The sequence below is a fragment of the Chlorocebus sabaeus genome, chromosome 20 (genome assembly GCF_047675955.1).
Source record: "Chlorocebus sabaeus isolate Y175 chromosome 20, mChlSab1.0.hap1, whole genome shotgun sequence".
In the NCBI taxonomy this organism is placed as follows: domain Eukaryota; kingdom Metazoa; phylum Chordata; class Mammalia; order Primates; family Cercopithecidae; genus Chlorocebus; species Chlorocebus sabaeus.
Genome location: NC_132923.1, coordinates 130,469,533 through 130,492,982, shown reverse-complemented (window position 1 = coordinate 130,492,982; position 23,450 = coordinate 130,469,533). Strand labels below are relative to the sequence as shown.

General features: G+C 49.3%; 1 protein-coding gene across 2 annotated transcripts in view; it reads right to left on the bottom strand.

Moving 5' to 3' along the window:
- ACOT7 (acyl-CoA thioesterase 7) overlaps positions 1–23,450 on the bottom strand; it is a 132,874-nt gene that overhangs the window by 97,860 nt on the left and 11,564 nt on the right. The gene's annotated exons all lie outside the window — the stretch shown is intronic.

The following is a 23,450-nucleotide window of genomic DNA, read 5'->3' as shown; positions in this document are numbered from 1 at the left end:
CTGTGCCCCCACACCTGTGCTCTCTTCACTCTGCCTCCCCTTCTACTGGGTGTCAGAAAGAAAGAGGCCAAACAATCACGAGGCCAGGGTGCAGGCCACAGGAGGCCCAGTGCAGGAGGCGGGATGTGTTATCACCACTACCTCCCACAATGCTGCCCCCACCAGGGCTGCTTTCCCAGGAATCCTGTGACCAGCAAGGGAAATGGAAAGTCCCTGGCCAGAGCGCAGGCCGCACAGCCAACTCAACCAAGCTGGACCCACGGGCCTCTCAGGGTGGGTCACCCCGGCCTGGCCCCCGACCTCTGGGCAAGTTCCACACGTTTAGTTGTGAAAGAGAAAGTTAGGGCAGAGAGGGCTGATTAGGCAGACAGCCACTCCCGCTGGAACAGAGGGCCCTTATCAAACTTCCACATTCTATCTAACCAGCCGGCAGGCAGTGCTGGAGGGCTTCTGAGCCTGGGAAGTCACTCTGGTAAAAGTTAAATAGGTAAATTATTACTAAAAGGAGGCTGGGTACGGTGGCTCATGCCTATAATCCCTGCACTTTGGGAGGCTGAGGCAGGCGGATCACGAGGTCAGGAGATCTAGACCATCCTGGCTAACACTGTGAAACCCTGTCTCTACTAAAAATACAAAAAATTAGCCAGGCATGGTGGCGGGCACCTGTAGTCCCAGCTACTTGGGAGACTGAGGCAAGAGAATGGCGTGAACCCGGGAGGCGGAGCTTGCAGTGAGCCGAGATCACGCCACTGCACTCCAGCCTGGGCGACAGCGAGACTCCGTCTCAAAAAAAAAAAAAAAAATTATTATTACTAAAGGGTAAGTCCTTTCACCTATGTGCAAAAAGAAAGAGAAAGACATTTTCAGCTTACAAACCCCACGCACACTGGGTCCCACAGGGAGGCTGGTGCTGCCCCCACCCAGGAATGTTGAATGTCTAGAAGCTGGAAGAGGGGGGGATTCTAAAGGGATCCCACTGACCCAAAATATCTCCCTGGAGGGTAAGTCGGGGGCTGAGTCTGGCCCAAGCCTGGCAGCTAACCCTGGCTGAAAATGCTCCCTGAGCCCTCCCCACCCAGGCAGCCTGCCCAGGCCCAGGCCCAGGCCGTCAGCCTCCTCAGCCTCCTGGCTGCCCATCTAGGCCCATCATCCTGAGTAGCTGGCATCCCAGGGCCAGGGGTCTTGAAGCCACAGCACCTCCCACCCTGGCACACAGGACAGGTCCTCCCAGACACACTTCCCTCCCCTGACCCCAAATAGCCCATTGTTCCTCTCAGCTCCCAACTCACTGCTTGGCCTTCTCCCCAAAACAGGCCCTGTTGACTTCCTTTCTGAGGACATTTAGTGACAAGCCTCTCCAAACCAGGAGCATCGTCTCCCCACGTCTCCCGTCGGCTCCCTCCAGAAGCTGTAGCCAAATGGAACTCAAGGAATGAGCCTGGGCCCCAATACTGTGCCCTTTGGACTTGGCCTCCTCCCTCCAGGTGGGCATTGCTGCCTCCCTAAGCAACCCTTCCAACTGGTCCAAGCCCAGGTGTGCTAGGCCCACCACCCACCCCAAATCAGTGAGGACCTACCAGGTGTCCATAGCAACACAGGTTCAAGCCACAACCAGACGGTCCCACAAAGAGGAAGGACTTGTCAGATAGCTTAGCCTTATGAGTACATAATCTCAAAGTTAAACAACTCAAGGTGCTATTTCCCATCTACTAAACTAAAAATCATTTTAATTGACAAAACGAGATGTCTAGAAATGTTCATGGCAGCATTATTCACAACCACCCAAGGATGGAAAGAACCCGGTGTCCACCATGGATGGGTAGGTAAACAAAACGTGATAAATCCATACAATGAGATATTATGTGACCATAACAAATGAAGACCTACAGATCCACAGTAATGCACGGACCAGCCTTGAAACCACGCTGGGTGAAAGAAGTCAATCGCAAAAGGTCACGTGCCGTCTGATTCTGTGTATATTAAACGTCCACAACAGGCAGATCTACAGAAACAGAAAGTCGGCTGGTGGGGGGCAGGGGCTGGAGGAGGGGAAATGGGAGTGACTGCTAATGCATGCAGGTTAATTCCGGGGGTGATGAAAATGTTCTGGAATTAAATTGTGCCGGTGGCTGCATAACCTTGTGAATCCACTAAGGTTCACGCAGAATTGTACAATCAAAAAGGGTGGACTTCATTAAGTTACAGCTCAGGAAAGCTGTTATAAACTACAAACAAGACAGGGTGGGGTAGCTCATGCCTATAATCCCAGCATGTTGGGAGGCCGAGGCAGGAGGATCACCTGAGGTCAGGAGTTTGACACCAGCCTGGCCAACATGGTGAAACCCCACCACTACTAAAAAAAAAAATTAACCGGGCATGGTGGTGTGCTCCTGCAATCCCAGCTACCAGGCAACGTGAGGCAGGAGAATCACCTGAACCCAGGAGGCGGAGGTTGCAGTGAGCCACGATCACGTCACTGCATTCCAGCCCTGGCAACAGAGCGGGACTCTGTCCAAAAAAAAAACAACAACAAAAACAAACAAAAAAAACTGCAAACAACCGGATGCCAGAAGCTGCGGCCCCTCCCTCCACCAGCACTGGCCATGTGGGTGACGCATGGCAGGAGCACTGGAAACACTTTGCCCCAGAAAGGCACTCCCAAAATCTAGTCTAAAGAAAAACACACACAGCTTGGCAGAGACCTGCAGCCGTGGCACCTCTAAACCCAAACCAAGTCGAACTGGGTCAGTAGGCTGCGAGCATCCCTCAAAACATGCTTGAGGTTGTGTTTGGTTTCTACTTTTCCGGGGAAATGACCCACAGTTTTCTGCAGCTTTCAAAGGCATCTGGAAGCTAAAAAGTCAAGAGGTGGGCTGGGCACGGTGGCTCATGCCTGTAATCCCAGCACTTTGGGAGGCCATGGCGGGCAGATCACCTGAGGTCAGGAGTTCGAGACCAGCCTGGCCAACATGGCAAAACTCCGTCTCTACTAAAACTACAAAAATTAGCTGGACATGGTGGTGGGCACCTGTAATGCCAGTTACTTGGGAGGCTAAGGCAAGAGAATCGCTTGAACCCAGGAGAAAGAGGTTGCAGTGAGCCGAGATTGTGCCATTGCACTCCAGCCTGTGTGACAAAGTGAAACTCCATCTCAAAACAAGAAGAAAAAAAAAAAAATCAAGAGATGGCAGCACTTCTTCCCCCATCCCTCCCACACCTGCCCAGGCAGCCAAGCATATAGAAAGAAGGTAGGAAATGAGACAGACGCCTAGAACTCAAAAGCACACCGAGCCCAGCGCATCAGAGGGCACTCAGAAGAGAGAATTCAAGGAGAACTCTGCGTCGACGCGCCCTAGAATGGGAGACCACATCCCTCTCCCCAGCCGAAACTCACCGCCTCATGCTAGAGGAAGTTGGTAGGGTCAGAAACTTACATCTAGGCTCCAGAAAGATCTCTCAGAGTTCAATGTGAAAAAAACAAATGACCTTTGGCTAAGCATGGTCATGCACGCCTGTAATCGCAGCACTTTGGGAGGCTGAGGTGGGCAGATCGCTAGAGCTCAGGAGTTGGAGACCTGTCTAGGCAACATGGTGAAACCCCATCTCTACTAAAAATCCAAAAAATTAGCCGAGCATAATGGTGCGTACCTGTGGGCCCAACTACTCAGGGGGCTGAGGTGGTAGGATTGCTTGAGCCGGGAGGTCAAGGCTGCAGCGAGCCAAGACTGCACCACTGAATTCCAGCCTGGATGACACAGAGAGACCTTGTCTCAAAAAAGGCCAGATGCAGTGACTCACACCTGTCATCCCACCACTTTGGGAGGCTGAGGCAGGAGGATCGCTTGAGCCCAGGAGTTCCAGGCCAGCCTGGGCAACAAGAGGAGACTCCATCTCTACAAAAAAAGAAAGAAAAGATGTTCAACATCATTAGACATTAGGAAAATACAAATTAAAATCACAGTAAGATACCACTACACACCTATCAGAATGGGTGAAATTAGAAGCCTGAACCAGGTGTTGGCGAGGGCGGGGAGGAACTGAAACTCTCGTCTACAGCAGCTGGAAACACAAAATGGCACAACTACTTTGGGAATAGTTCGGCAGTTTCTTAAATAGTTAAACATACACCTACCATAAACACAGCCACTGTACTCCTAGTATTTATTTCTACTCATATTTACCAATAAAAGCATATGTCCCTATAAAGACTTGTAGATGAATATTCATAGTGGTTTTCCATATAACAGCCGAAAACTGGAAACAATGCAAACATTCATCACCGGATGAACACATTGTGGTCTATCCATACAATGCAGCACAATAGAAAGGAATAAACAGGTGGTGGCTAACGCCTGTAATCTCAGCACTTTGAGAGGCTGAGGTGGGCGGATCACGAGGTCAGGAGTTTGAGACCAGCCTGGCCAACATGATGGAACCCTGTCTCTACTAAAAATACAAAACATTAGCTGGGTGTAGCCGGGCATGGTCAGGTTCGGTGGCTCACACCTGTAATCCCAGCGCTTTGGGAGGCCGAGGCAGGTGGATCACCTGAGGTTGGGCATTCAAGACCAGCCTGACCAACATGGAGAAACCCCATCTCTACTAAAAATATAAAATTAACTGGGCGTGGTGGTGCATGCCTGTAATACCAGCTACTCAGGAGGCTGAGGCAGGAGAATCCCTTGAACGCGGGAGGTGGAGATTGCAGCGAGCCGAGATCGTGCCATTACACTCCAGCCTAGGTGCAGAGCGAGAGACTCTGTCTCAAAATAAATAAAATAAAATAAAATAAAATAAAATAAAATAAAATAAAATAAAATAAAATAAAATAAAATAAAATAAAATAAAGCCCAGCGTTTGGCCGGGCGCCGTGGCTCACGCCTGTAATCCCAGCACTTTCGGAGACTGAAGCGTGCAGACCACGAGGTCAAGAGATCGAGACTAGCATGGCCAACATGGTGAAATCCCGTCTCTACTAAAAATACAAAAATTAGCGGGGTGTGGTGGCGCTCGCCTGTAGTCCCAGCTACTCTGGAGGCCGAGGCAGGAGAATCACTTGAACCTGGGAGGCGAAGGTTACAGTGAGCCAAAATCACGCCACTGCACTCCAGCCTGGGGACAGAGCAAGACTCCGTCTAAAAAAAAAAAAAAGAAAGGAATGAACGACTGATACACGCAACTCTGGATGAATCTCCAAGTAATCATGCTAAGCGAGGGAGGCTGGACAAAAAGAGAACATACTGTGCAAGTCCATGTTTATAAACTTAGAGGAAACACAAACTATAGTGACAGAAAGCAGATGAGAGATTGCCTGGTGGCAGTGAGGGACCAGAGAAGCAGAGGGCCTCAGCAGGGTGACAAGCCTGTTCATGGTCTCGACTGTGGTGAAGGCTTCACAGGCTCACACAGGCATACCTCAGAGACATTACAGGTTTGGTTCCAGATCACCGCAACAAAGCATACATCGCACCTTATAGTAAGTCACATGATTTTTTTGGTTTCCCAGTGCACGTAAAAGTTATGTTGTAGTCTATTAAGTGTATAATAGCAATATGCCTAAAGAAAAAAGTATATACTTTCATTTTAAAATACTTTATTGTTAAAAAATGCTAACAATCATCTGAGCCTTCAGTATGGTATTCTTTTTGCTGGCAGAGGGTCTTGCCTCAATGTCGATGGCTGCAGACTGATTAATATGTTTTTTGGGTTTTTTTTTTTTGAGACAGAGTCTTGTTCTATTGCCCAGGCTGGAGTGCAGTGGCACGATCTTGGCTCACGGCAACCTCTGCCTCCCAGGTTCAAGTGGTTCTCCTGCCTCAGCCTCCCAAGTAGCTGGGCTTACAGGCACATGTCACCATGCCCGGCTAATTTTTTGTATTTTTATTACAGACAGGGTCTCACTATGTTGGCCAGGCTGGGCTTGAACTCCTGACCTCTGGTGATCTGCCCACCTCAGCCTCCCAAAGTGCTGGGATTACCACCCGGCCTGCAGACTGATTAGGATGGCGAATGCTGAAGGCTGGGATGGCTGTGTCGGTTTCTTAAAATAAGACAACAATGACATTAACCACATCAATTGACTTCTTTTCACAAAACATTTCTCTGGGCCGGGCGCGGTGGCTCATGTCTGTAATCCCAGCACTTTGGAAGCCCGAGGTGGGAGAATCGCTTGTGCCCAGGAGTTCCAGACCAGCCTGGGCAATACAAGGAGATCTTGTCTCTATAAAAAGTAAAAATTAAAAAATTAGCTATTCATGGTGGCACATGCCTGGGGTCCCAGCTACTTGAGAGGCTAAGGTAGGAGGATCCCTTGAGTTCAGGAGGTCAAAGCTGCAGTGAGCTGTGATGGTGCCACTGCACTTCAGCCTGAGTGACAGAGCAGGACCCTGTCTCAAATTTAAAAATAATGAAAAAAAAAAAAGATTTCCCTGTAGCATGCAATGATGTTTGTCAGCATTTTACCCACAGTAGAACTTACTTTTTTTTTTTTTTTTGAGACAGAGTCTTACTCTGTCGGCCAGGCTGGAGTGCAGTGGCATGATCTTGGCTCACTGCAACCTCCACCTCCCAGGTTCAAGTGATTCCCCTGCCTCAGCCGCCCAAGTAGCTGGGACTACAGGTGTGCACCACCCCATTAGGCTAATTTTTTGTACTTTAGCAATCCCAAAGTGCTGGGATTACAGGTGTGAGCCACGACGCCCAGCCCAGTAGAACTTTCAAAAGCGGTGGCTCACGCCTGTAATCCCAGCACTTCAGGAGGCCAAAGTGGGTGGATCACTTAAGGTCAGGAGATTGAGACCATCCTGGTTAACATGGTGAAACCTCGTCTCTACTAAAAATACAAAAAAATTAGCTGGGACTGGTGGCAGGTGCCTGTAGCCTAGCTACTTGGGAGGCTGAGGCAGGAGAATCACATGAACCCAGGAGGCGGAGCTTGCAGTAAGCCAAGATCGCACCACTGCACTCCAGCCTGGGTGACAGAGCGAGACTCCATCTCAAAAAAAAAAAGGGCCGGGCGCGGTGGCTCACACCTGTAATCCCAGCACTTTGGGAGGCCAAGGCAGGAGGATCACGAGGTCAGGAGATCGAGACCATCCTAGCTAACATGGTGAAACCCCGTCTCCACTAAAAATACAAAAAATTAGCCAGGCGTAGTGGCGGGCACCTGTAGTCCCAGCTACTTAGCAGGCTGAGGTAGGAGAATGGCCTGAACCCGAGAGGCGGAGCTTGCAGTGAGCCGAGATCTCGCCACTGCACTCCAGCCTGGGTGACTGAGCGAGACTCCACCTCAAAAAAAAAAAGTGGAGTCGTGGAGTCAGTCCTCTTAAAACCTATGTTATTTTATCAGCTAAGTTTATGGAATATTCTAAATCCTTTTGTTATGGGATCTTTGGGTTGTCCCTTTTCTGGCCAGGAACCTCTGTGTCTGGTGGCACCTTTGCCCAAGTTTTGCTGGGGCCCACTGGGCTTGTTCCACCCACTCAGTCTGGCAGGCTGCCCTTGGCTTATGCTACCAGCCTGGGGCTTCCATGCCTGCCAAGGACAAGCCTAGTGTGGAGCAGCGAGCAGTGTGTGAGCGAGCGTGGGGTCTGGCTACTGCACAGTCAGACACGCCAGCTGCGGCTGCAGGGCAGACAACTCCAGATGCTGGCACAGGTGCTGGTTCTCTGCAAGGCTGCACCTGGATGAAGCACATCGCAAGCAGCTTGCCCAGCTGGCACAGGGGAATGCAGTGGTGCCTGGACGCTTGGTGGGTGATGCCAGGAACTGCAGGGCCCCAAAGAGGGAGTCACAACCCTGGCTCAGGGAGCACCCAGGTCTGGACTCCCCAAAGGGCAACAGCTCTTCTCTCCTTCCCTTTGCTGGCAACATCGCAAGCAAGGGGCATGTTTCAGCCCTGTTTGTTACAGGTCTTTCAGCCTCACCATGGCAGGTCCCAAGTTCTTGCCCTGTCACTGGGAAGAATGAGTACACAGCCAAATGGAGAGTGAGCAAGATAAAGAGAAGCTTTATTGAGTGAAGGACGGCTCAGAGGAGACCCGTAGTGGGCAGCTCCTTTCCACAGCCGGGTCATCCCAATGAGTGTTCAGCTCTCAGCAAAGAGGGTAACTCCTCTCTGCAGCTGGTCGTCCTGTCATCTTTCTGTCCTCTGCTCTAGTCTGGCTGAGTCCAGGGTTTTTATGGGCCTCAGAGTGGAGGAAGCATGTGCTGACTGGTCCAGGGATGGGCCAGGGAAAAGCACCACAAGTTTCCCCTCTGGTCCTTGGGACTGGCTGGCGGGCCCCCAGGCTTCAGGCTCTCCCCAACCAGACCCCTCCTACCCAGGAGCCTGTCTGTCTCCCACCACTGTTCATGGCATCCAGGCTGTTTGTGCCAGTCTGTTCTCAGCCCCTATTCGGCCTCCCTCCCATGCTTGTCAGTGGCCAAAGTCCGAAGGGCGCCATCAGCAAGGTGGGTGCAGTGGCCACACCGCAGTCCAGGTCCCCGAAGTGAATTCTGCTCCCACTTCCCACCCCAGGCCCTGAAGCATAACCCAAGCTCTGCATCCCAGCCCCACGCTCCTTATGCAGGTGCCGCATCACCCCAGGCCCAGCTCCACCTTGGGGCTCCTCTCTGCCTGCACCTCCATGCCCAATCATGCTGCTTCCCCACCAGCAGGCAACTCAGCCTGGCCCCACTGTGGTGGCCCCCAGGGCAGCGCACTCTGGGAGACTCCCAGGGGCAGGCTCCAGGGACTGTATGTCTCCTCTGCACACCCCTCCCCACTGTGACAGCAGGTGAGAGCTGTGACCCGGAGCCAGGGTCTGGAGTGGCAAGTCTCCAGGCCTGGGAGCGGGTCCCGCTTGGCTGCACAAGGTTGGGGGCGGTACAGTCAGCTGCCCAGGGAATGCGGGGCACAGGGGACCCACTGCTGCCACTGCTGCTCCCACAGCTGCTCCTGCCACCACTGCTTGCACCACCCCACTGCAGCTGGCGTGAAGGCAGGGGTTGCTCCAGATGGCCCACCACTGCCATTACTTTCCTGTCATTTCAGCAATGTTCACGGCATCTTCATCAAGACTAGATTCCATCTTAAGAAACCACTTTCTTTTTTTTTTTTTTTTTTTTTTTGCTCTGTTGCCCAGGCTGGAGTGCAATGGCACAATCTTGGCTCACTGCAACTTCTCCATTCCTGGGTTCAAGCGATTCTTGTGACTCAGCCTCCTGAGTAGCTGGGATTACACACACATATCACCACATCTAGCTAGTTTCTGTAGAGAAGAGGTTTCACCACGTTGGCCAGGCTGGTCTCGAACTCCTGACCTCAGGTGGTCCACCCACCTTGACCTCCCCAAAGTGTTGGTATTACAGGCATGAGCAACCACACCTGGCCTACAAATATTCTTAATGGCATCTAGAATAGTGAATGCTTTCCAGGAAGTTTTCAATTTACATTGCCCAGATCAGAGGAATTGCTATCTAAGGCAGCTAGAGCCCCATAAAACGCAGTTCTTTTTTTTTTGTTTTTTGTTTTTTGGTTTTTTTTTAGAGAATGAGTCTTGCTCTGTCGCACAGGCTGGAGTACTTCCACCTCCTGGGTTCAAGCAATTCTCCTGCCTCAGCCTCCTCAATAGCTGGGACTACAGGCACATGTTGTCACATCCAGCTAATTTCTCTCTTTTTTTTTTTTTTTTGAAATGGAGTCTCGCTCTGTCGCCCAGGCTGCAGTGCAGTGGCATGACCTCGGCTCACTGCAAGCTCCGCCTTCCAGGTTTATGCCATTCTCCTGCCTCAGCTTCCTGAGTAGCTGGGACTACAGGCGCCCACCACCACACCCAGTAATTTTTTGTACTTTTTGTAGAGACAGGGTTTCAACGTGTTGCCCAGGCTAGTCTCAAACTCCCGAGCAAAGGCAATTCGCCTGCCTCAGCCTCCCAAAGTGTTAGGATTACATGTGTGAGCCACCACATCCGGCCCAAAATGCATTTCTTAAACAATAAGAGTTGAAAGTCAAGATTACTCCTTGATCCATGTTGCAGAATGGATGCTGAGTTAATAAGTGCTATTATCCACTTTGGTTTGGATATGAGGATCCCTAACCTCATGTTGAAATTCGATCCCATGTTGGAGGCAGGACCTAATGGGAAGTGTTTGGGTCACAGGATGAATCCCTCTGGAAGGGCTTGGTGCCATCCTCATGGTGATGAGTGAGTTCTCGCTTTACTAGCCTCTGGGAGAGCTAATAGTTAAAAGGAGCCTGGCACCTCCCTTCTCTCTCACTTGTCTGGCCATGTGATCTGCACACATCAGCTTCCCTTCCCCTTCTGCAGCTTGAGTCCCTCACCAGAAGAAGATGCTGGTGCCATGCTTCCTGTACAGCTTACAGAACCATGAGCCAAATAAAGCTCTTTCCTTCATAAATTAACCCAGCTTTGGGCATTCCTTTATAGCCACATGAATGGACTAAAGACGGCAGGCACGAAAACAAAATTAATCTCCTTGTGCATCTCCATCAGAGCTCTTGGGTTACCAGGTGTATTGTCAATGCACAGTATTATTATTATTATTATTATTATTATTATTATTATTTTGAGATGGAGTCTTGTTCTGTCACCTGGCCTGGAGTGCAGTGGTGCAATCTCAGCTCACTGCAACCTCCACCTCCCTGGTTCATGTGATTCTCCTGCCTCAGTCTCCCAAGTAGCTGGGATTACAGGCATGCACCACCATGCCCGGCTAATTTTTGTATTTTTTTTTTAAGTAAAGATGGGGTTTCACCATGTTGGCCAGGCTGGTCTCGAGCTCCTGACCTCAGGTAATCCAGCCACCTTGGCCTCCCACAGTGCTGGGATTACAGGCATGAGCCACCACGCACAGCCAATGATCAGTATTATTTTGATTTTTTTTTTTTTTTTGAGACAGAGTGTCACTCTATCCAGGCTGGAGTGCAGTGGTGCGATCTCAGTTCACTGCAACCTCTGCCACCCAGATTCGAGCAATTCTCCTGCCTCAGCCTCCTGAGTACCTGGGATTACAGGCGCCTGCCCCCGGTACCTGGCTAATTTTTGTATTTTTAGTTAGAGACGGGGTTTCACCATCTTGGCCAGGCTGGTCTTGAACTCCTGACCTTGTGATCCACTTGCCTCGGCCTCCCAAAGTGCTGGGATTACAGGCACGAGCCACTGCACCTGGCCTGATCAGTATTACTTTGAAAGAAGTATTTTTTTCTGAGCAGTAGTTCTCAACAGTAGGCTTAAAAATATTCAGAAAACTATGCTATAAACAGATGTGCTGACATCCAGGATTTGTTGTTCCATTTATAGAACATAGGCAGAGTAAATTCAGCACAATTTATAAGGACCGTAGGATTTTCAGAACAGTAAATGAGCATTGGCTTCAACTTAAAGTCACCAGCTGTATAAGCCCCTAACAAGAGAGCCAGCCTGTCCCCCCGCCTTTTTTTTTTTTTTTTTTTTTGAGACAGAATCTCACTCACTCTGTCATGCAGGCTGGAGTGCTGTGGTGGGCGTGATCTCAGCTCACTGCAACCTCTACTTCACAGGCACAGCGATTCTCCTGCCTCAGCCTCCTGAGTAGCTGGGACTACAGGCACATGCCACCACACTCAGCTAATTTTTGTATTTTTGTTAGAGCCAGGGTTTTGCCATGTTGACCAGGCTGGTCTCAAACTCCTGACCTCAGGTGATCTGCCTGCCTCAGCCTCCCAAAATGCTGGGATTACAGCGTAGTCACCAGACCTGGCCTGTCCTTTGAAGCCAGGCATTGACTTTTCCTCCCTAGCTATGAAAGTCCTAGATGTTATCTTCTTTCAACAGAAAGCTGTTTAACCCACACTGAAAACCTAGGCAGGGCACAGTGGCTCACGCCTGTAATCTCAGCATTTTGGGAGGCTGAGGCAGGTAGATCATTTGAGGTCAGGAGTTCAAGACCAGCCTGGCCAACATAGTGAAATCCTGTCTCTACTAAAAATAAAAAAATTAGCCAGGCATGGTAACATGTACCTGTAGACACAGCTACTCGGGAGACTGTGGCAGGAGAACCGCTTGAACCTGAGAGGTGGAGGTAGCAGTGAGCCAAGGCTGCGCCACTGTACTCCAGCCTGGGCGACAGAGCAAGACTCTGTCTCCAAAAAAAAAAAAAGAAAAGAAAAGAAAACCTATTGTGTAGCCACCCTCATCGGTGATCTCAGCCAGATCCAGATAACCTGCTGCAGCTTCTCCATCAGCACCTGCTGCTCTACCTTGTACTTTTATGTTATGGAGGTGGCTTCTTCCCTTCAACCTCATGAACCAACCTCTGTTAGCTTCACGCTTTTCCTCTGCAGCTTCCTCACCTCTCCCAGCCTTCACAGAACTGAAGAGAGTTAGGCCCTTGCTCTGGATTAGGCTTTGGTTTAAGGGAATGTTGTGACTGATTTGATCTTCTCTCCAGACCACTAAAATTCTTCTTCTCTGTTATCAGCAGGAAGGCTGTTTTGCTTTCTTATCATTCATGTATTCACTGGAGTAGCACTTGGAATTTCCTTCGAAGGACTTTTCCTTTACATTCACAACTTGGCTAACTGGCACACAAGGCCTAACTTTCAGCCTATCTCAGCTTTCAACATGCCTTCCTAAGTTTAATCATGTCCAGCTTTTGGCTTTTTTTTTTTGAGAGTCTCACTCTGTCGCCCAGGCTGGAGTGCAGTGGCACGATCTTGGCTCACTGCAACCTCTCCCTCTGGGTTCAAGAGGTTCTTCTGCCTCATCCTCTGAGTAGCTGAGACTACAGGCGCGTGTTACCACACCTGGCTAATTTTTTTGTATTTTTAGTAGAGATGGGGTTTCACTATGTTGGCCAGGCTGGTCTCGAACTCCTGGCCTCAAGTTGTCCGACTGCCCCAGCCTCCCAAAGTGCTGGAATTATAGGCGTGAGCCACCGCACCTAGCCTCAGGTTTCTGGCTTAAAGTGAGAGATACGTGACTCTCTCCTTCACTGGAACACTTAGAGGTAGGGTATTAATTGGCCTAATTTCAAAATTGTTGTGTCTCAGGGAATCAGGGAGCCCAAGAAAAGGGAGAGAGATGAGGAAACAGCCGGTCAGTGGGGCAGTCAGAGCACACGCAACATTTATCAATTTCATTTGCTGTCTTACATGGACGCGGTTCATGATGTCCCAAAACACCTACATTAGTAACACCAAAAACTACTGGTCATAGATCACTATAACAAAGATAATAATGAAAAAGTTTGAAATATTGCAAGAATTACCAAAATATTATATAGACACACTACATGAGCACAGGCTGGCCAAAAAAATGGTGCCAGTAGACTTCCTCAATGCAGGGTTGCCACGATTTTTTTTTTTTTTTTTTTTTTTTTTTTTGAGACAGAGTCTCGCTCTGTTGCCCAGGCTGGAGTGTAGTGGCATGATCCCGGCTCACTGCAACCTCTGACTCCCAGGTTCAAGCGATTCTCCTGCCTCAGCCTCCGGAGTAGCTGTGACTACAGGCACATGCCACTGTGCCCAGCTAATTTTTTATACTTTTAGTAGAGATGGGATTTCGCCATGTTGGCCAGGCTGGTCTCGAACTCCTGACCTCAGGTGATCCTCCTGCCTTGGCCTCCCAAACTGCTGGGATTACAGGTGTGAGCCACCACGCCTGCCCCAAACTTTCTTTTTTTTTTTTTTTTTTGAGACGGCATCTCGCTCTGCCGCCCAGGCTGGAGTGCAGTGGCCGGATCTCAGCTCACTGCAAGCTCCGCCTCCCGGGTTCACGCCATTCTCCTGCCTCAGCCACCCGAGTAGCTGGGACTACAGGCGCCCGCCACCTCGCCCGGCTAGTTTTTTGTATTTTTTAGTAGAGACGGGGTTTCACCGTGTTAGCCAGGATGGTCTCCATCTCCTGACCTCATGATCCGCCCGTCTCGGCCTCCCAAAGTGCTGGGATTACAGGCTTGAGCCACCGCGCCCGGCCCAAACTTTCAATTTGTAAAGAATGCAGGACCTGGCTGGGTGCAGTGGCTCATGCCTATAATCCGAGCACTTTGAGAGACCGAGGTGGGTGGATCACCTGAGGCCAGGAGTTTAAGACCAGCCTGACCAACATAGTGAAACCCCGTCTCTACTAAAAATACAAAAATTAGCTGGGCATGGTGGCGGGTGCCTGTAATCCCAGCTCTTCAGGAGGTTGAGGCAGGAGAATTGCTTGAATCCAGAAGGCAGAGGTTGCAGTGAGCCGAGATCGTACCATTGTACTCCAGCCTAGGCCACAAAAGCGAAACTCCATCTAAAAAAAAAAAAAAAAAAAAAAAGAAATGCGGAACCTGCAAAGTGTAATGAAAGGAAATCTGCCTGTGCCTAGGTCAAAACTGATCAAACTGAATACTTTCCATATGTACAGTTCTAGAAATTATTCCTGTATAACTCTGTTTAAATAAGTATCTCTTCCACCTCCCACCTCTGACTTTTAGAGAATCAAATATCCATGGCAAATGCATTGGGCTTGTTTCTACTTGAGGCACCTACTCTGGGCAAGTTTCCTGGAATTCTGCCATTCTGCAAGGGAAGGTAGCAGCAAGTGCAATGAAGTCACCTGAGGACAAAGGCCTGGTCCCCATGCTGGCAGCTGCGCCCAGGTCCCTCAGCCGGAACAGAGGCGGGAGGCAGGTGGCCAAATGGCCCTGGGAGCTCCAGTTAGGGAGTCACTAAGAGCCCTGCCCAACCAGGCACTGGTTAAAGCCCTCCCACAGGCCCATGGGGACTGAAGGCATGCCCCTCAATGGGCAGACCAGCAGGCCCTGAGTACTTCCAGAGTATGGGGCCAGTGGGTCAGTACGGCCACCCTGAGTCTCACTCTCCAGATGTCAAGGAGGATTCCCTGAACACACTGGGCGTGGGGCTTGTGGGGAGAAGCTGAGCTCTACTGTGCGGGGTCCAAGGACTCTCCCTTGCCCAACATCCTGGAGGTCAAGCACCAACACCCTGCCACGCACCACCTGCAGGCCGCACAGTGGATGAGGGGCAGGTGGAAATGGCAGAGGAGGTAAGGTCTGCACTCTACTGGGGTCCCTGCCCCACCTGCCACACACCCCTAGGTCACTGCCTCCGGAGGGCCCCAGTGTCTTCACCTGTAAATGGAGGGTGAACTGCCAAGCTGAGAGTTCTCTGTGGCTGGGACACCCTACACTATTCCACAGACTCCCCTGTCGAACCTAGGACAAGCCCCAGCATCAGTGAGCCCCTGGGTCTCGGCCAGTTGAAGGGAATAACCACGTCAAGAGTCAGAGGAGAAAAACCAAGCTTGGCATCTGCTGCAAACGACGGCTTCCCTTGTTCATCCTGATCAGTTACAAGGCTGAAGTTCCCACTTTATTGATATTAAGATTTCAGCTCCAGGCCAGGGGCAGTGGCTCACGGCTGTAATCCCAGCACTTCAGGAGGCCGAGGTGGACAGATCACGAGGTCAGGAGATCAAGACCATCCTGGCTAACTCGGTAAAACCCCGTCTCTACTAAAAATACAAAAAAAAAAAAATTAGCTGGGCGTGGTGGCGGGCGCCTGTAGTCCCAGCTACTCAGGAGGCTGAGGCAGGTGAATGGCGTTCGAACCCGGGAGGTGGAGCTTGCAGTGAGCGGAGATCGTGCCACTGCACTCCAGCCTGGGTGACAGAGCAAGACTCCAACTCAAAAAAAAAAAAGATTTCAGCTCTGAGAAAGGCATTGTTAAGATAACAGAGACAGGCTGGGCGTGGTGGCTCACGCCTGTAATCCCAGCACTTCGGGAGGCTGAGGCGGGCAGATCACGAGGTCAGGAGATCAAGACCATTCTGGCTATCATGGTGAAACCCCGTCTCTACTAAAAATACAAAAAATTAGCCGGGCATGGTGGCGGGTGCCTGTAGTCCCAGCTACTTGGGAGGCTGAGGCAGGAGAATGGCGTGAACCCGGGAGGTGGAGCTTGCAGTGAGCCAAGATTGCGCCACTGCACTCCAGCCTGGGCGACAGAGCAAGACTCTGCCTCAAAAAAAAAAAAAAAAGATAATGGAGACAAGCCACGGACTGAGGAAAATGTCTACAAAACGTATATCTGATAAACAACTTGTTTCTAAAATATACAAAGTACTCTTAAAACTCAACAATAAGAGGCCACACACGGTGACTCATGCCTATAATCCCAGCACTTTGGGAGGTGGACACGGGCAGATCACTTGAGGTCAGGAGTTGGAGACCAGCCTGGCCAACGTGGAGAAACCCCAAAAATTAGCCGGGTCTGGTGGTACATGCCTGTAATCCCTGCTTGGAGACTGAGGCACAAGAATCCCTTGAGCCAGGGAGGTGGAGGCTGCAGTGTGCCAAGACTGCACCACTGTACTCCAGCCTGGGTGACAGTGAGACTCTCTGCTCTCTGGGGAAACAAGAACTCAAATAAAAAAAAAAAAACACACCTGTCAGAATGGCCTAAACCCAAAGTACTGACAACATCAAATGCTGGTGAGGAGCACAGGCGCACAGGAGCCCTCATTCACCGCTGGTGAGAATGCAAAATGGCACAGCCACTTTGGAAGACAGTTTGGCAGTTTTCTACAAAGCTAAATGTACTCTTCAACTAAATCAATCTTATATTCCATTAAATATATTAAAAAATACGGCCGGGCGCGGTGGCTCAAGCCTGTAATCCCAGCACTTTGGGAGGCCGAGACGGGCGGATCATGAGGTCAGGAGATCAAGACCATCCTGGCTAACACATTGAAACCCCGTCTCTACTTAAAAAAAAATACAAAAAACTACCTGGGCAAGGTGGCGGGCACCTATAGTCCCAGCTACTTGGGACGCTGAGGCAGGAGAATGGCGTAAACCCGCAAAGTGGAGCTTGCAGTGAGCTGAGATCCGGCCACTGCACTACAGCCTGGGCGACAGAGCGAGACTCTATCTCAAAAAAAATAAATAAATAATAAATAAAAAAACAAAAAAAATAAAAAATACATGTAAAGGCCAGGTGCAGTAGCTCATACTTATAATCTCAGCACTTTGGGAGGCTGAGGTGGGAAGATCACTTGAGCCCAATAGTTCAAGACCAGCCTGGGCAACATAGCGAGACTCCATCTCTATTTAAATAATAAAAAAATACATTATGTAAAAATTTAGTAGGTACATGGAAACAATTAAACGCAAAATCAAGTAAAAATTCAAGCTGGATACGGGTGAATTAAGAATCTTACTAGAATCTTAATAGGTGTCAGATAACATGGGTCAATTCAGCAGCTTCAGGCTGGTTTATGAGTGTCACCACTTCTAAGAGCCTGGCTTTTATAAGGCACAAGACAAGGTGAGGTCTGCCTGACATTCAAGGAAGCACGGAATATCAGTCATGCAGGATGTAGTTTCCTGAGATGCCAGAGTAGTATCAAAAGCAATTCCATTGTGAAATCTGAGTTCCAAATACAAGTGACACCTGACTGAACACAGCAACAAAACAGCAAAGAAACACAAAAACGTCAAAGTCTGGCACTTATTGTAAACAATGGCCAGGCGCGGTGGCTCACGCCTGTAATCCCAGCACTTTGGGAGGCCGAGGCGGGTGGATCACAAGTTCAGGAAATTGAGACCATCTTGGCTAAAATGGTGAAACCCTGTCTCTACTAAAAATACAAAAAATTGGCCGGGCGTGGTGGCTCAAGCCTGTAATCCCAGCAGTTTAGGAGGCCGAGACGGGCGGATCAAGAGGTCAGGAGATCAAGACCATCCTGGCTAAAACGGTGAAACCCCATCTCTACTAAAAAATACAAAAAAAAAAATCTAGCCGGGCGAGGTGGCAGGCACCTGTAGTCCCAGCTACTCAGGAGGCTAAGGCAGGAGAACGGCGTAAACCCGGGAGGTGGAGCTTGCAGTGAGCCAAGATCCGGCCACTGCACTCCAATCTGGGCGACAGAGCAAGACTGTGTCTCAAACCAAAAAAAAAATATATAAAAAATTAGCCAGGCACGGTGGCGGTCGCCTATAGTCCCAGCTACTCAGGAGGCTGAGGCAGGTGAATGGTGTGAACCCGGGAGGCAGAGCTTGCAGTGAGCTGAGATCATGTCACTGCACCACTGCACGACAGAGCAAGACTCTGTCTCAAAAGAAAGAAAAAAAAAAAAAGCCGGGCGCGGTGGCTCACACCTGTAATCCCAGCACTTTGGGAGGCTGAGACGGGTGGATCACGAGGTCAGGAGATGGAGACCATCCTGGCTAACACGGTGAAACCCCATCTCTACTAAAAATACAAAAATTAGCCGGGCGAGGTGGCGGGCGCCTGTAGTCCCAGCTACTCGGAGGCTGAGGCAGGAGAATGGCGGGAACCCGGGAGGCGGAGCTTGCAGTGAGCCAAGATCGCGCCACTGCACTCCAGTCTGGGCGACAGAGAGACTCCTGTCTCAAAAAAAAAAAAAAAAAAAACAATGGCACCAGTTACAAGGCCAAAGCATCCCCTCACTACAATGCCACCACTGTACAAATTAATTCCGCCAGCAGCCCTGGGTACCTGAGAGGTAGTGGCTCAAAGTGAGATTGGAACTGGCGGGAGATTGTCAGGAGGGGAGGGAGGGGCAGTGTCTATGACCAGCATGCCCTCTGCTGGTGGCCAAGGTGCTCTAGGACAGCGCCAGACTGGGGCAGAGGGTCCAGTCCCACAGTGATACAATTTACAGCAAAGCACACACACCACGGGCCTTCCCAGGTCCCAGCCAACAAAGGCAGGTACTGTTGGACCTTCTAACAGTCCCGGGCTCATGGGCACACAGCCAGCGAGAGGAATGCTCTGGCCCTCCTAAATCAGGGACTTGGTTTCCTTTACCCACCCAAGGCTTAGAGAAGCTCCCAGCCTTACATGGCTCAGCTGCCAGCCCCTGACCTGCCACAGCTGAGCTTCTGGCCCTGAGGCCAAAGGGTTCAAGGCAGGGCACAGAGACATCTGGGCTGTCTGGCACGGCCTTGGCAAGGTCTCCTGTGCGGACCTACCCCAAGGAGGCCCAGACAGCAAGAGCCTGTCATGTGCCATGGGGCAGGCTAAAGTCACAGAAGAACTTTGGTGGGAGGAAGAGGGAAGGAGGACAGAAAGGCTGGGGAGGGCAGGGGCTGGTGTTCAACAAGGAGAGGGGAAACAGATGTGGACAGGCACACAGCATGGCCTGCCCCTGAGAAGTAATGTCCCTAGAGTCCTAGTTTTATTATTGCTCAAGGGCTTTTTTTTTTTTTTTTTTGAGACGAAGTCTTGCTCTGTTGCCCAGGCTGGAGTGCAGTGGCGCAATCTCGGCTCACTGCAACCTCCGCCTCCCGGGTTCACGCCATTCTCCTGCCTCAGCCTCCCGAGTAGCTGGGACTACAGGTGCCCACCATCATGCCCGGCTAATTTTTTGTATTTTTAGTAGAGATAGGGTTTCACCGTGTTAGCCAGGATGGTCTCCATCTCCTGACCTCAAGATTCACCTGCTTTGGCCTCCCAAAGTGCTGGGATTACAGGCGCCCGGCTTGCTCAAGGGTTTTCTTTTTCTGTCCTCAGAGTCAGAGATAAATGACCCTCAGGTATAAGAGTTCAAAGAAAGGGTACAACGGCTGTCTTCAGCCTCCACTTGCCAGCTGTGACCGCAAGCAAGTAATTCCACCTCTAACGCCTGCTCCCCAGCCTATAAAAAGGTGTGTCCACACGTGCAAATGGAGCTGGACCCCTACTGCACATCACACATAACAATTAACTCAAGATAGGTCAAACACCTAAATGGTAAGAGCCAAAGCTATAAAACTCTTTTTTTTTTTTTTTTTTAAGACAGGGTCTCACTCTGTTGCCCAGGCTGCAGTGCAGTGCTCTCGTCTCTAACTCACTTCACTGCAGCCTTGACTTCCCGGGCTCAAGCAATCCTCTCACCTCAGCCTCCCACGTAGCGGGTACTACAGGCATGCACCACCACATCTGGCTAACATTTCTAATTTGTAGAGATGGGGTCTTCCTATGTTGCCCAGGCTGGTCTTGAACTCCTGAGCTCAGGCGGTCTTCCCACCTCAACCTCCCAAAGTGCTGGGATTACAGATGTGAGCCACAGCATCTATCCTATTTTAAAGAAAATAGGCCGGGCGTGGTGGCCTGTAATCCCAGCACTTTGAGAGGCTGAGGTGGGTGGATCACTTGAGGTCAGGAGTTTGAGACCAGCCTGGCCGACATGGTGAAACCCTGTCTCTACTAAAAATAGAAAAATTAGGGCCGGGCGCGGTGGCTCAAGCCTGTAATCCCAGCACTTTGGGAGGCCGAGACGGGTGGATCATGAGGTCAGGAGATCGAGACCATCCTAGCTAACTCGGTGAAACCCCGTCTCTACCAAAAAATACAAAAAACTAGCTGGGCGAGGTGGCGGGTGCCTGTAGTCCCAGCTACTCGGGAGGCTGAGGCAGGAGAATGGCGTAAACCCGGGAGGCGGAGCTTGCAGTGAGCTGAGATCCGGCCACTGCACTCCAGCCTGGGCGACAAAGCAAGACTCCGTCTCAAAAAAATAAAAAAATAAATAAAAATAAAAATAAAAATAAAATAAAAAATAGAAAAATTAGCCGGCTATGGTGGTGCATGCCTGTAGTCCCAGCTACTCAGGAGGCTGAGGCAAGAGAATCGCTTGAACCCAGGAGGCGAGGATTGCAGTGAGCCGAGATCATACCACTTTACTCCAGCCTGGGCAACAGAGCAAGACTCCGTCTCACCAAAAAAAAAAAAAAAAGAAAATATAGACTATATCTTTGTCTCTTGCATTTGGCAATGGCTTCTTAGACATGACAACAAAAGCACAAGGAACCAAAAAGAAAGAGAAATTGGACTTTACCACATTAAAGACTTTTGTTCTTCAAAAGAAACCATCAAAAGTAAAAAGACAGCCAGACACGGTGGCTCACGCCTGTGATCCCAGCACTTTGAGAGGCTGAGGTAGGTGGATTACTTGAGGTCAGGGATTTGAGACCAGCCTGGCCAATGTGATGAAATCCTGTCTCTGCTGGAAAAAAAATACAAAAATCAGCTGGGTGTGGTGGTGTGCACCTGTAGTCCTAGCTCCTTGGGAAGTTGAGGTAGGGGTATCACTTGAACCCAGGAGGCCGAGGTTGCAGTGAGCTGAGATCATGCCACTGCACTCTAGCCTGGGCGACACAGCGAAGAAAAAGTAAAAAGACAACCCAGTGAGTGGAAAAAATATTTGCAAATCACATCTGAAATAGTTAAACAATCATGAAAAAGAACAAAGCTGGAAGATTCACACTTTCTGATTTCAAAACTTACCACAAAGCTACAATAATCAAAACAGTATGGCATTAGCATAAAGACAGACATAAGAATCAATAGAACAGAGAGCCCAGAAATAAACTCAAATTATTAAATATATGGTCAAATGATCCATGTAACAAGGGTATAAAGACCTTTCGGCCAGGTGTGCTGACTCACACCTATAATCCCAGCATGGTGGGAGGCCGAGGCGGGAGGATCACAAGGTCAGGAGTTCAAGACCAGTCCGACCAATGTGGTGAAACCCCGTCTCTACTAAAAATACAAAAATTAGCCAGGCATGGTGGCACATGCCTGTAATCCCAGCTACTCAGGAGGCTGAGGCTTGAACCCAGGAGGTGGAGGTTGCAGTGAGCTGAGATCGTGCCACTGCATTCCAGCCTGGGCAACAGAGTGAGACCGTCTCAAAAAAAAAAAAAAAAAAAAAAAAAAGACCTTTCAATGGGGGAAAGACAATCTTTTCAATAAATGGTTGATATTCACATGCAAAAGAATGAGCTGCACCTTTACCTAAGAGCATATACCAAAACAAAACAAAACAAAACAAAATATATCATAAGCCTAAAAGTAAAACCTAAAACTATAAAACTCTTAGAAGAAAACATAAGGCTAAAGCTTTACAACACTGGATTTGGCAATGATTTCTTGGCTATGACATCAAAGGCACAAGGAACAAAAGAAAACAGGTAGACAAATTGTATTTCATAAGAACTTTAAAATGTGTGCATCAACAGAAAATAACAACAGAGTATAAACATCCCACAGAATGGCAGAAATTATTTGCAAATCATATATCTGATAAGGGATTAATGTCCAGAATACATAGAGAACTCCTAAAATGCAACAATAAAAAAAAAACAAGCATACCATTGCATGCATCTATCAAAATACCACACTATACCCATAAATACATACAATTATTATGCGTCAAAAATAATAAAAGCAAAAATGGACACAGGGACTTTCTCAAACACCAAAAGCTACAGTCTTCAGTTTCAGGATACTGATGAAACTTTGAAAAATATACACACAGATACATAAATACACAAGTATATGTATATAACATGCATATAATATACAATACACCTATACATGTCTATGTTCAAGTATATGAATAAATATACAAAGAGTTTAGCAATACATTTAATTTTCAGTTTAAAAAAAAAATCTGATTCAAAAATGAGAAAATAACTTGAGTAGGCATTTCTACAAACAAAAAATACAGTTGACAAACACATGAAAAGACGCTCAACATCACTAAACATTAGGGAAATGCAAAGCTAAACCACAATGAAACACCACTTCACATCCATTAGGATGGCTACTATCAAAAACAACAGAAAATAACGAGTATTGACAAAGATGCCAAGAAACCAGAACCCATGTACACTGTCGGTGGAAATGTAAAATGGCATAGCCGCTGTGGAAAACAGTATGGTCGTTTCTTGAAAGATTTAAAATAGAACTGCCATATGATCCAACAATTCCACTTCTGGGTATATATCCTAAAGAACTAAAAACGTGGTCTCCCCTGTGTTCATAGCAGCACTATTCACAAGCTAAAATGTGGGATTAACCCAAGTGTCCATCCATAGATGATGGGATAAGCAAAATGTGGTCCATCCATGAAATGGAACATGATTCAGCCTTCAAAAGGAAGGGAAGGAGCCAGGTGCAGTGGCTCATGCCTGTAATCCCAGCACTCTGGGAGGCCGAGGCGGGCGGATCATAAGGTCAGGAGATTGAGACCATCCTGGCTAACACGGTGAAACCCCCTCTCAACTAAAAACACAAAAACAAACAATTAGCTGGGCGTGGTGGCAGGCGCCTGTAGTCCCAGCTACTCGGGAGACTGAGGCAGGAGAATGTCATGAACCCGGGAGGCGGAGCTTGCAGTGAGCCCAGACCGCGCCACTGCACTCCATCCCGGCGAAAGTGCAAAACTTCGCCGGCGCGGTGGCTCACGCCTGTAATCCCAGCACTTTGGGAGGCCAAGGCAGGCGAATCACGAGGTCAAGACCATCCTGGCCAACATCGGGAAACCCTGTCTCTACTAAAAATACAAAAATTAGCTGGGCGTGGTGGCCGGCGTCTGTAGTCCCAGCCACTAGGGTGGCTGAGGCAGGGAAACAGCATGAACCCAGGAGGCGGAGCTTACAGTGAGCCGAGATTGTGC